Here is a 10,150-nt window from a genome sequence, read left to right as displayed (position 1 = left end):
ATAAAAACAAAGCACTCTGTCTTCATTGCAAGCTGCTTTTAAGGATTATGGCGTTACAGAACAGCCTAGGAAGAAAGAAAAAGGAGTACATGAAATAACTGATATAAAGTACACATCACGGTCACAATGTCTTTCCACATGTCTATGGTGTGACCACACTTGGAACATTGTGCCTCCCTGAGCTGACTGCATCTCACAAAAGGATGCTCTACCGTTGTAATAAGTGCGGGAAATGGGCTGCCAGAATTAACATTAATAGTCAAGCATGCTGAAAGCCATAGTTCCCTTGGTTTTCTCTGCTGTTGCTTCTTTTATTTGCCTTTTGTCTTATTTGCCTCTTGTTCCACAGAGTTGGAAAAGACTTCAGAGCCATCAAGTCTAACTCCTTGCCATGCAAGACCTAGAGCCTGATCACACGGAGGTTTTTGCAGCTGAGATCTGAAGTGACAGTGGGTCCAACGATGCGAATTCACGTTATGATGTGAATGTTTTATCAGACACGGTTCCTTTCTATGGGCGCTCCTTCCATGGCGCTTCCGCAGTGATTCCAAAGTGACTCCTCATTTTGATGAATTCACAGAATTTGCTTCCAAGCTCACTTCGATTTCACTCCGAATTGGTCTGGTGTGGAATGCAACTTTGCTTCTGCTCTGGGTACAAATTTCCCATGATGCCGCACTGCCGTTTCCCCCCTTTTCCTTTCGGTGGTCCTTTCACTTTCAGGGCAACTGTCAGGGCAACTCATTTTTTGGGAATATATATATGTGTGTATGTGCGTGAATGTGAATACAGTGGGCCCTTGCCTTACATGGGGGATCTGTTCCGCATCCCCCCCACGTAAGGTGAATTCCGCCTATGCTGTGTGCAGTGGCGCGGCGGTGCGGGAGCGCGGGTGCGCCATGGGCGCGTGCGCCATTCATTGGAATGGGATGTGCCGCCCCTTGCGCCGCATACACTCCCTGCAGCTTGAGCGCGTATGCTCAAGTCCGTGTAAAGCGCACTCGCCTATAATGCGGGCACACTGTATACAGATATGTCTGTCTGTCTATCTATCTATCTATCTATCTATCTATCTATCTATCTAGTGTGTGTTGAAATTGCTGAAATGGAAGGGAAAATAAAAAAGGAGGATGAAGAAGACACAGAAAGATTCACGAGGCAAATATTCATGCAATCACGCAATTACGCAGAACAAGGAACAAGAACTTGCACCCTTTTTCACCCCGGAAACATACAAGGTCACAATGTGTTCAGACCCCCACTGAGCATGCGCAAGGGTCCCGATTCAAATCGCTGCATCCCATCGGTGTGGTAATACAATGTGCACTCACTCTGCTTTGCGTGAATCCGCATCATGTGACTTGCCTTGGATTCGATTCCCCCTCGATTCAGAAGGGCAACGGAAGGACAACCAGGTGTGATAAAACATGTGCGTTATAATGTGAATTCGCATAGCTGAACCAGGAGTCACCCCAGATCTGAACTGCAAAACCTCCGTGGGATAAACACCATAATCAAATCACTCCTGATAGATGGCCATCCAATCTATGTTTAAAAACCTCCAAAAGAAGGAGACTCCAATACACTCCAAGGGAGCGAATTCCACGGTTGAATGGCTTTTACACTGAAGTGGGATCCTATGTCCTAGCCTCTGGAGCAGCAAAAAGCTTGCTTCAACCTCAACATAAACAGGGCTATCATAGGGACCTAGGAGTCCTAGGAGATTGCAGGTTGAACAATAGTGTGATGCGGAAGATTAAAAAGGTCAATGTGATTCTAGGCTGCATCAATAGAAGTATAGTGTCTAGATCAAGGGAGATAATACCACTATTCTGTTTGGTCAGGCCTCACCTGGAATAATCCTGTGTCCAGTTCTGGGCAAAACAATTCAAAAGAGATGCTGAGAAGCTGGAGCATGTCCAAAGGAGGGAGACCAAAATGGTGGGAGGTCTGGAAACCATGAAGCCCTATGAGAGAAGACTTAGGGAGCTGGGGATGTTTAGCCTGGAGAAGAGAAGGTTAAGAGGTGATATGAGAGCCCTGTTTAAGTACAGTGGGTCCTTGTTATCTGCTGGGTTTTGGTTCCAGGTTCCTCCGTGGATAACAAAATCTGTAGATGCCCAAGTCCCATTAAATACAATGGCATAGTAAAATGGTGTCCCTTATATAAAGCGGCAAAATCAAGGTATGCTATTTGGAATTTATACGATTTTAACGTGGATGCATGAATCTGTGGATAAAAAAATCCATTGACTATGTTTGAAGGGGTGTCACATTGAGGATGGAGCAAGCTTGTTTTCTGCTGCTCCAGAGAATAGGACACATAGCAATGGATGCAAAGTATAGGAAAAGAGATTCCATCTTGACATTAGGAGGAACTTCCTGACAGTAAGAGATGCTTGACAGTGGAAGACGCTGCTGCCTTGGAAAGTGATGGAGTTGAGACCCCAAGGGCCCTCCATTCAAACCCCATTCTTCCATGCAGGAAATCTCAATCAAAGCACCCCGATAGAATCCTAGAGTTGGAAGAGACCCCAAAAAGGGCCATCCAGTCCAACCCCTTGCCATGCAGGAAGACACAACCAAAGCATCCCCAATTGATGGCCATCCAGCCTCTGTTTAAAAACCTCCAAAGAAGGAGACTCCATTCCTCGTCAGTGCAACATCTTCCACTGTCAAACAGCTATTACTGTCAGGAAGTTCCTCCTAATGCTGAGCTGGAATCTCTTTTCCTGGAGCTTGTATCCATTGCTCCATTGGGTCCTGTTCTCTGGAGCAGCAGAAAACAAGCTTGCTCCCTCCTCAACATGACATCCCTTCAAATATTTAAACAGGGCTATCAGATCACCTCTTAACCTTCTTTTCTCCAGGCTAAACATACCCAGCATCTCCAATGAAGCCTCTTCCACTATCAAACAGCCCTTACTGTCAGGAAGTTCCTCCTAATGTTCGGCTGGAATCCCAGACTGCATTATTTCTATGCTGTAGATGCAACGAAGGACAACAACAGCATCAACATCATCATCGTCAACAACAACAAACATCTTCTCCATCTGCTTCTCTCTCCCACCTCGCTTTTCTTTATTTTTATTGCTGGCAATGTCTGGAAGGTACTGACTTTGCCTCAATAATAAGCAGAATATTTGCCACTTGGCACACAAGGCATACAATAAAACAGCTTTGCATTTCGGCTCCACCAGCTCCTCATTAACTTTCCTATCTGAAAAGGCTTCTCTGGTTTGTGTGTGTGTGTGTGTGTGTGTGTGCATGTGTGTGTTTTGTGCCAAAATGAACCTGGGGGTCTCTTTCCGCCTTGCTTTTTCCAAGGTGACATCACAGCCCTTGCCATGGCAACACATCCCTGGGATGAAGGCAGAGGGGGTCTGCAGCCACAAGAAGATGGGAAACGCAACCAGAGGAGAGATCAGGCTGAGAGCCCTGCAATGAGAATAGATGCTCTGCACAGCTACAAATTCAATTGATTAAATAAAGCCAAGCCAAGGCTTGCCAAATTTGCAATGGTCTGGGGTTTCAGTTCCTCCTCGGACACAGAAATGTGCCATGCCAGAGGTTGAAAAAAGTCACTTTTCTTATAGATGCCCACAATCCTTCCACCAACATCAACACATTTTACAAAGTCCCACACCGGAATCTATGGGTGCATCGACACTGCAGGAATAGCACAGTTTGATAACACAATGGCTCAATGCTATGGGATTTTTGGATCTGTCGTATTGTGAGATATTTTGCCTTATTATTATTATTATTATTATTATTATTATTATTATTAAGCTTTATTTATATAGCCTTCTCTTATCAGGGAGCCCTGGTGCCATGACAAACTACAAATCCCGGCTTTGTATAGCACTGAGTTAAATGGCAGTTAAAGCGGTGTCAAAGTGGATTGTGTCTGCAGTGTGGATACATCCCAAGTGAGTTAATAATAATAATAATAATAATAATAATAAATGTTATTTATATGCCGCATCGAGTCCTATATATACTCATGTAGAAGTCTAGGAATTTAGGTTAAAAATTTGACCCAGAAAACTTGAGTCGACTTATCCATGGGTCAATGTAAGTATTGTACTTTAACTCATTCATGTGTGTATATATATATATATATATATATATATGGTGAAAGGAAAGAGTTTAATCTGCCCTGGAAGCACTGACCCCCTTCTACTCTCTTACCCATTCAGCCTTTAGTATGTGCAGAACTAGTTATGTCTGCTGGGATTTTGTAAGTTGTTTGGCATTGTTTTCCTTTACTTCATCCTTTACATCCTTCAATACATGCCCCTACGTTTTACCCTCGACATATCCACGGGTCGTATCAAAATCCATAATTTTGGCCCCCAAACCTGCCTTTGACTTATATATAAGGTTGACTTGTAGTCGAGTATATACGGTGTAACACAGTATAAAATACAACATACAGTTTAAAATACATCCCAATAATTCCCTCTCCCCATTGTCCATACTACAATAAAATATCATTGTAGCTAGTTACTTTCCTTATCATCCTGTCATCCACAAGGGCCATTCAGTCCAAGCCCCTGCCTGTAATTATTATTATTATTATTATTATTATTATTATTATTGCAGACCATAGGTTCAGCATCGCGAAGACCTCCTTTAAAGTTTTTAGCGGACTCAGCATTGGGCTCAAGTGGGGTGCATCTGGACTGTGGAAATAATCTGGTTTGACACCCCTTTAACTGCCATGGCTCCGTTCTATGGCATCCTGGGATTTGTAGTTTGGCGTTCTTCTCCTTATGTCCTCTTTGGAGATCTTTAAACATTGGTCAGATGGGCCTCTTTCAGGAGCAATTGTGCATCACTGCAAGGCCGGGGTTTGGAGTAGATGGCCTTTGTGGTCTTGAAAGGGAAAATGCTATGGTTGTGTTATTATATTTCCAAGCTCTGAGTTTCTGCGGTGAAGTCAAGACAGAAGGAGGCTGGTTGCATCAAGTCTGTGATGGAGAGAATAATGAAGGAATAATGAAGAAAAGGAGCAGCAGCCAGGATCTGACAGCTGATGTATGGCAACTCTCAGCAGCTGAAAACCTTTTGCATTTGGAGTTTGGCAGCTGACAATCAGCTGAGTATCTGGCTTTCATAGCAGCATATCAAGGAGTTGCCTTGCATTGAGTTGGAGCAGTTAGTGTCTGGGGATTTTGGGAGCTGCAATGCAAAACAGTAGGTGTCTCCAAGCAGTAGGCCAGAGGAAAGGTCTCCTGACAGGGTTCAGTTTGCTTACAATGCCTTGGCATGAATGAGCAAGGGTGAGATGGTTGTGTTTTTCTCCATGAAGGATGATGGACTATAGAGTGGGTCTTACATTATTTTACTGCTGTGTGGAGATGTGCTGGCAGATGCTGGGGATGAAGGGAAGTGTAGTCCAACCCCTCTGTCTGGGGCAAGATTGACGCAATATGACACAAAACATTGTTTGAAATGTTCCCTTCTTTTTTCCCTCCTCCTCTTCCTTGTCCTTTTTCACTCCTTTCTTTCTCCTCCTCTCCTTCATGTCCTTTTCCTCGACCTTTCCTTTTTTTCCCTCTCCCTCCATTTTCTCTTTCTTCCCCACCTTCAACTTATCTTTCTTCTTCTACTATCTCTCCTCCTCTTCCTCTTTCTCCTCCATCTTCCCTTCCTTCCTTCCTTCTCCTCTTTTTGCCCTCTCCTTTCTCCTTCAGTTCTTCTTCCTACTTCTCTTTCAACTTTTTTCTTCTTTCTTTTCTACTTTTATTATTATTATACTTTATTCATATAGCGCTTTAGATTTACACAGTGCTGTACATACAAACAATAAAATCGCTAAAAATGAAACCTGCCAATGGCATACATTCTACAAAGTACATATAACAACAGATATCAATACAAGACAGAATTAGATAAAAAGCAGACAACAAATTAAAAAGATCAAATATCAGATCTCTGATAACAATTGGATAAACTTATCAAATTTGCAGATGACACCAAACTAGGAGGAGTAGCTAATACTCCAGAGGACAGGATCAAGATTCAAAACGACCTGAATAGACTAGAAAGCTGGGACAAAGCTAACAAAGGCCTGTTACAGACTGCCAAAATAAAGCTGCTTCGGGACTCTTTGGAGGTATACTATTTAAATGATGCATGCACCCTAAGAATCCGGAAGCTGCACCAAAGCTGTACTCCAGTGCTTAGGATGGAGTGTGGCTTTGGCGCGACCTCCAGACTCTTAGGACCCAGGCAGCATTTAAATAGCATACCTCCAGAGACCCAAAGCAGCATTATTTTGGCCGTCTGTAACAGGCCAAAATGAAATTCAACAGAGAGAAATGTAAGGTACTGCACTTAGGGCAGAACAATGAAATGCACAGATATAGGATTATGGGGGACACCTGGCTGAAGGAGAGACTTCTATGTGTGAAAGAGATCTAGGAGTCCAAGTAGACCATAAGCTGAACATGAGTCAACAGTGTGATGCGGCAGCTAAAAAGGCCAATGCAATTTTAGGCTGCACCAACAGAAGCATAGTGTTTAGATCAAGGGAAGTAATAGTGCCACTCTCTTCTGCTTTGTTCAGGCCTCACCTGGAATACTATGTCTACTTCTGGGCACCACAATTCAAAAGGGACATTGAGAAACTGGAGCCATGTGTCCAAAGGAGGGCAACCAAAATGGTGAAGGACCTGGAAACCATGAAGCCCTATGAGGAAGGCCTTAGGGAGATGGGGATGTTTAGCTTGGAGAAGAGAAGGTTAAGAGGTAATATGAGAGCCCTGTTTAAGTACTTGAAGGGAGTCATAATGAGGAGGGAGCAGGCTTGTTTTCTGTAGCTCCAGAGACTAGGACCTGGAGCAATGGATGCAAGATCCAGGAAAAGAGATTCCACCTCAATATTCGGAGGAACTTCCTGAGAGTAAGGGCTGTTCAACAGTGGAACTCACTCCTTCCTCGGAGATTATAGTGGAGTCTCCTTCCTTGGAGGTCTTCAAACAGAGGCTGGATGGCCATCTGTCAGGGATGCTTTGATTTGGATTTCCTGCATGGCAGAATGGGGTTGGACTGGATGGCCCTTGTGGTCTCTTCCAACTCTATGATTCTAAACACTCCTTCTCCTTCCTTTTCTCTTCCTCTGCCTTCTCTTTTTCCTCCTTCTTTGTCTTCTTCCCTCTTCCTATTCTTCCTCCTCTTTCTTCTTCCCTCTGCCTTCTCTTCCTCTTCCTCCTCCTCTTTCTTCTTCTCTCTACATCCCTTTCCTCTTCTTCCTCTCCTCCTCTTTCTTCTTTCCTCTTCCTCCTCTTGAATCCTCCAAGCACCAGGGCCTTGTTTTGACAAGCAACTGGAGGCACCTGATCCAATTGACTCTTCGGCGCCTGGGCTCCATGCCAGCTTCATCTCCATCCAACTCATTACGGCGTCTCTCTTCTCTCCGGTTCCCCTTCCACGTCCTTCAGCCGGTTGCAAAATATGACCCTTCTGCATCTTGTGCCGCCAATGCTGGGAAAGAGCGGGTGGCCGAGGGCCAACAGAGCCATGGCAGCAAGCAGTTTTGCATCCAGAGTGCCAAGGGACATGCCCAGCCTGCCTAGGCAGGCCTCTTTGGAAATTATCCCCATTGAGCTGAATCAAAGCGACGTCTAGGGAGTTTATCACATTGGGGCTGATGTTGGCATTAAAGGGCGATTAAAGCGCATTGAAAGCATCTCTCAAATGGAGCGGAAATGGCGAGTCATGGCGCGAAGGATGATCGCACGCAATTGCGCAAATATATTAGAAATGCACTGTCGCTGGAATCCCGAAAGTAAAAAGATGTGTGTTAATGCTTCTTCGTGACCACTTTCATGGCGGGTTTTGTGCGATGTCGTGTGAAATCGTTACGTGTAATTACATGATTTTACTCCTGATCTCCTTCACGTGATACGCTGGTCTATTTTGGAAGCTATCCCCATTGAGCCAAAGCAAAGCTACTTCCAAGTGACCCCATAGGATAGGAGATGGATTCATCCTAAAGTCTGACCCAGTCCCACTTCACGTGTCCCCATTTCAAGAGACAAGTCCATCCCACCCTGTCTCTTTTGGCTTTTATTGGTTTACTTAAGGTATCTGTCTCCTACTCCTCTGTCCTGGCTCCTGACAGGTCTTACTAAACCACAAAAAACAATGAACCTTTATGCAGAGCAAAGGACTATATTGGCACTGAATTTTTGAACTGATCCATGTGCGGGGGGTTGTGGTTTGAATGTTTGACTCGTACTGGTCTGGGTTCGAATCTGTGCTCGGCCATAGAAACCCACTGGGTGACCGGCAAGGACAAACCCCCCTCTGAAAAAATTCAACCAAGAAGATGTCTTAGCATCACCATAAGAACTAATCCAGTTCGACATCGCATTAACTGCCATGGCTCCATCCTATGGAGTCCTGAGATTTGTAGTTTGTTGTGGCACCAGAGCTCTCTAACAGAGAAGGCTAAATGTCTTGCAAATGTACAATCCCTACAAAGCCCTAGCATTGAGCCAGGGCAGGTAAAGCGGTGCCAAGTTGGATTAATAAAATAATAGAAGCTTTATTTATATCTGGCTTCTCTGTTACAGAGACAACCGAAGCGGCTTACAATTTAAAATTCCAGCAATACACTCTATACATTATATCTACAGTGCAAAGGTGGCCCCAGTTGCACTGGATCTCCCACTTCTTTTTCTTCCATAGAATCATAGAGTTGGAAGAGACCGCAAGAAGGGCCATCCAGTCCAACCCCATTCTGCCATGCAGGAACTCTCAATCTAAGCATCCCTGACAGATGGCCATCCAGCCTCCGTTTGAAGACCTCCAAGGAAGGAGACTCCACTACACTCCAAGGTAGGGTTGCCATAAGTCAGGACCTCCAAACCGGGACAAATGTAGGACAGCATTTTCAAATGTAGGACACTTTTATAAAAATGGAGGACATGTGAAAAAAAATTTGATGATTTTTTTAAAAATGTTAATATAAATGCCTGTTTCTTAGGCATGATCAAAATGGAGGACATTTTGGCATTATTCCTAGACAGATGTCAGAAATAATAATAATAATAATAATAATAATAATATTTTTTATTTGTATACCGCTTTTCCTTCAGATCAAAGCGGTTCACAACATACAAGCGACATGTCACATGCTATAGCAATACAATACATCAACAATGACATCAGCGATCTCATACAATTCAACAAAATTCCTCAAAAACAATGTACAAAGCAGTCAAAGCCATCAGTTCAGGCTTGTTGCCGCCGGCCTGCCTTTCTCCCCCTCAAGATGGTGGTCAGAAGGAGGGCTCTTCTTCTTCCAGGCGAGGCCTGTTGTACTTCCCTTTCTGGCCAAATCACACACACACCGAATTCCAAAACACACACAACAGCATATTTGGGCATTGAACATGGCTTTACTTAACATGGGCTCTTGCATATTTCAGAGGCTTATTCCATAACCAAACCCCTTGGGTTTAACACTTAGCATGGTTTAACATGGCTATGCATATTGAACATGTCAAGGTGGTTCCACAAGAAGTGGGTTTGCCGTTTCAGGTTTCTTACATCAACTACACTTCTCGGAAGTGTGTACTCCTCCGCGCCAAAAAGGGGCAAAGGTAATGGCCCTTTCCTTTGCCCTCTGGCTGCAGCCCGGCCCAACAGAGGAGGAGCTCCTCCTCTGGAATCTGGCTGGCCAATGGGGGCAAACTGGGGCTGAAACAGCCCCGCCCCCTGCCAGCCCTCACAGGCTCCAGCCTGGAGAAGGGGCGGGCTGTTCAGCCCCAGCGACAGAGGAGCAACTCCTCCTCATTAGGCGGCCCTTCAAGGGCGTGCGCAGGGCCAGCGGAAGTGCCTGCAGCCTAGCAAAGGCCGCAGCGCTGGTGGCGGCCGCAGAGGTGGCTGCGCAAGAGGCCCCGCGCCAGAGAGCGTGAGCAGCCCCGCGCCAGAGGCCCAGCGCGAGAGGCCCCGTGCGAGGGTTGCAGGAGCGGCTGCGCGCGGCCAACTTGGCGTCTGCAGCAAGCGCGGCCACCATAATTCCCGCAGCGGCAGCTGACCCGGGGCAAAAGCGGGATTGTCCCGCCCCCAGGCAGGATATGGCAACCCTGTCAGTGTAACCAGTGTTTGCTTTTCAGTATCATCGAGACCT

The 10,150-nt window shown here is 45.3% G+C and overlaps 1 protein-coding gene across 1 annotated transcript in view; it reads left to right on the top strand.

The window, feature by feature from the left end:
* The first annotated feature begins 10,032 nt into the window (after nt 1–10,032).
* The window catches only part of VWA5B1 (von Willebrand factor A domain containing 5B1), a 37,462-nt gene continuing 37,344 nt past the window's right edge, over nt 10,033–10,150 (top strand). Inside the window, exon 1 of the mRNA XM_089534440.1 lies at nt 10,033–10,108. The gene's annotated coding sequence lies outside the window, so the exon portion shown is untranslated. The remainder of the gene's footprint in view (nt 10,109–10,150) is intronic.

Source organism: Sceloporus occidentalis, unplaced genomic scaffold (assembly GCF_023333645.1).
Source record: "Sceloporus occidentalis isolate IW3139 unplaced genomic scaffold, rSceOcc1.0.p SCAF_8, whole genome shotgun sequence".
Lineage (NCBI taxonomy): Eukaryota > Metazoa > Chordata > Lepidosauria > Squamata > Phrynosomatidae > Sceloporus > Sceloporus occidentalis.
Note: the sequence above shows the minus strand (reverse complement) of the source record. Positions and strands in the feature narration are given on the sequence as shown.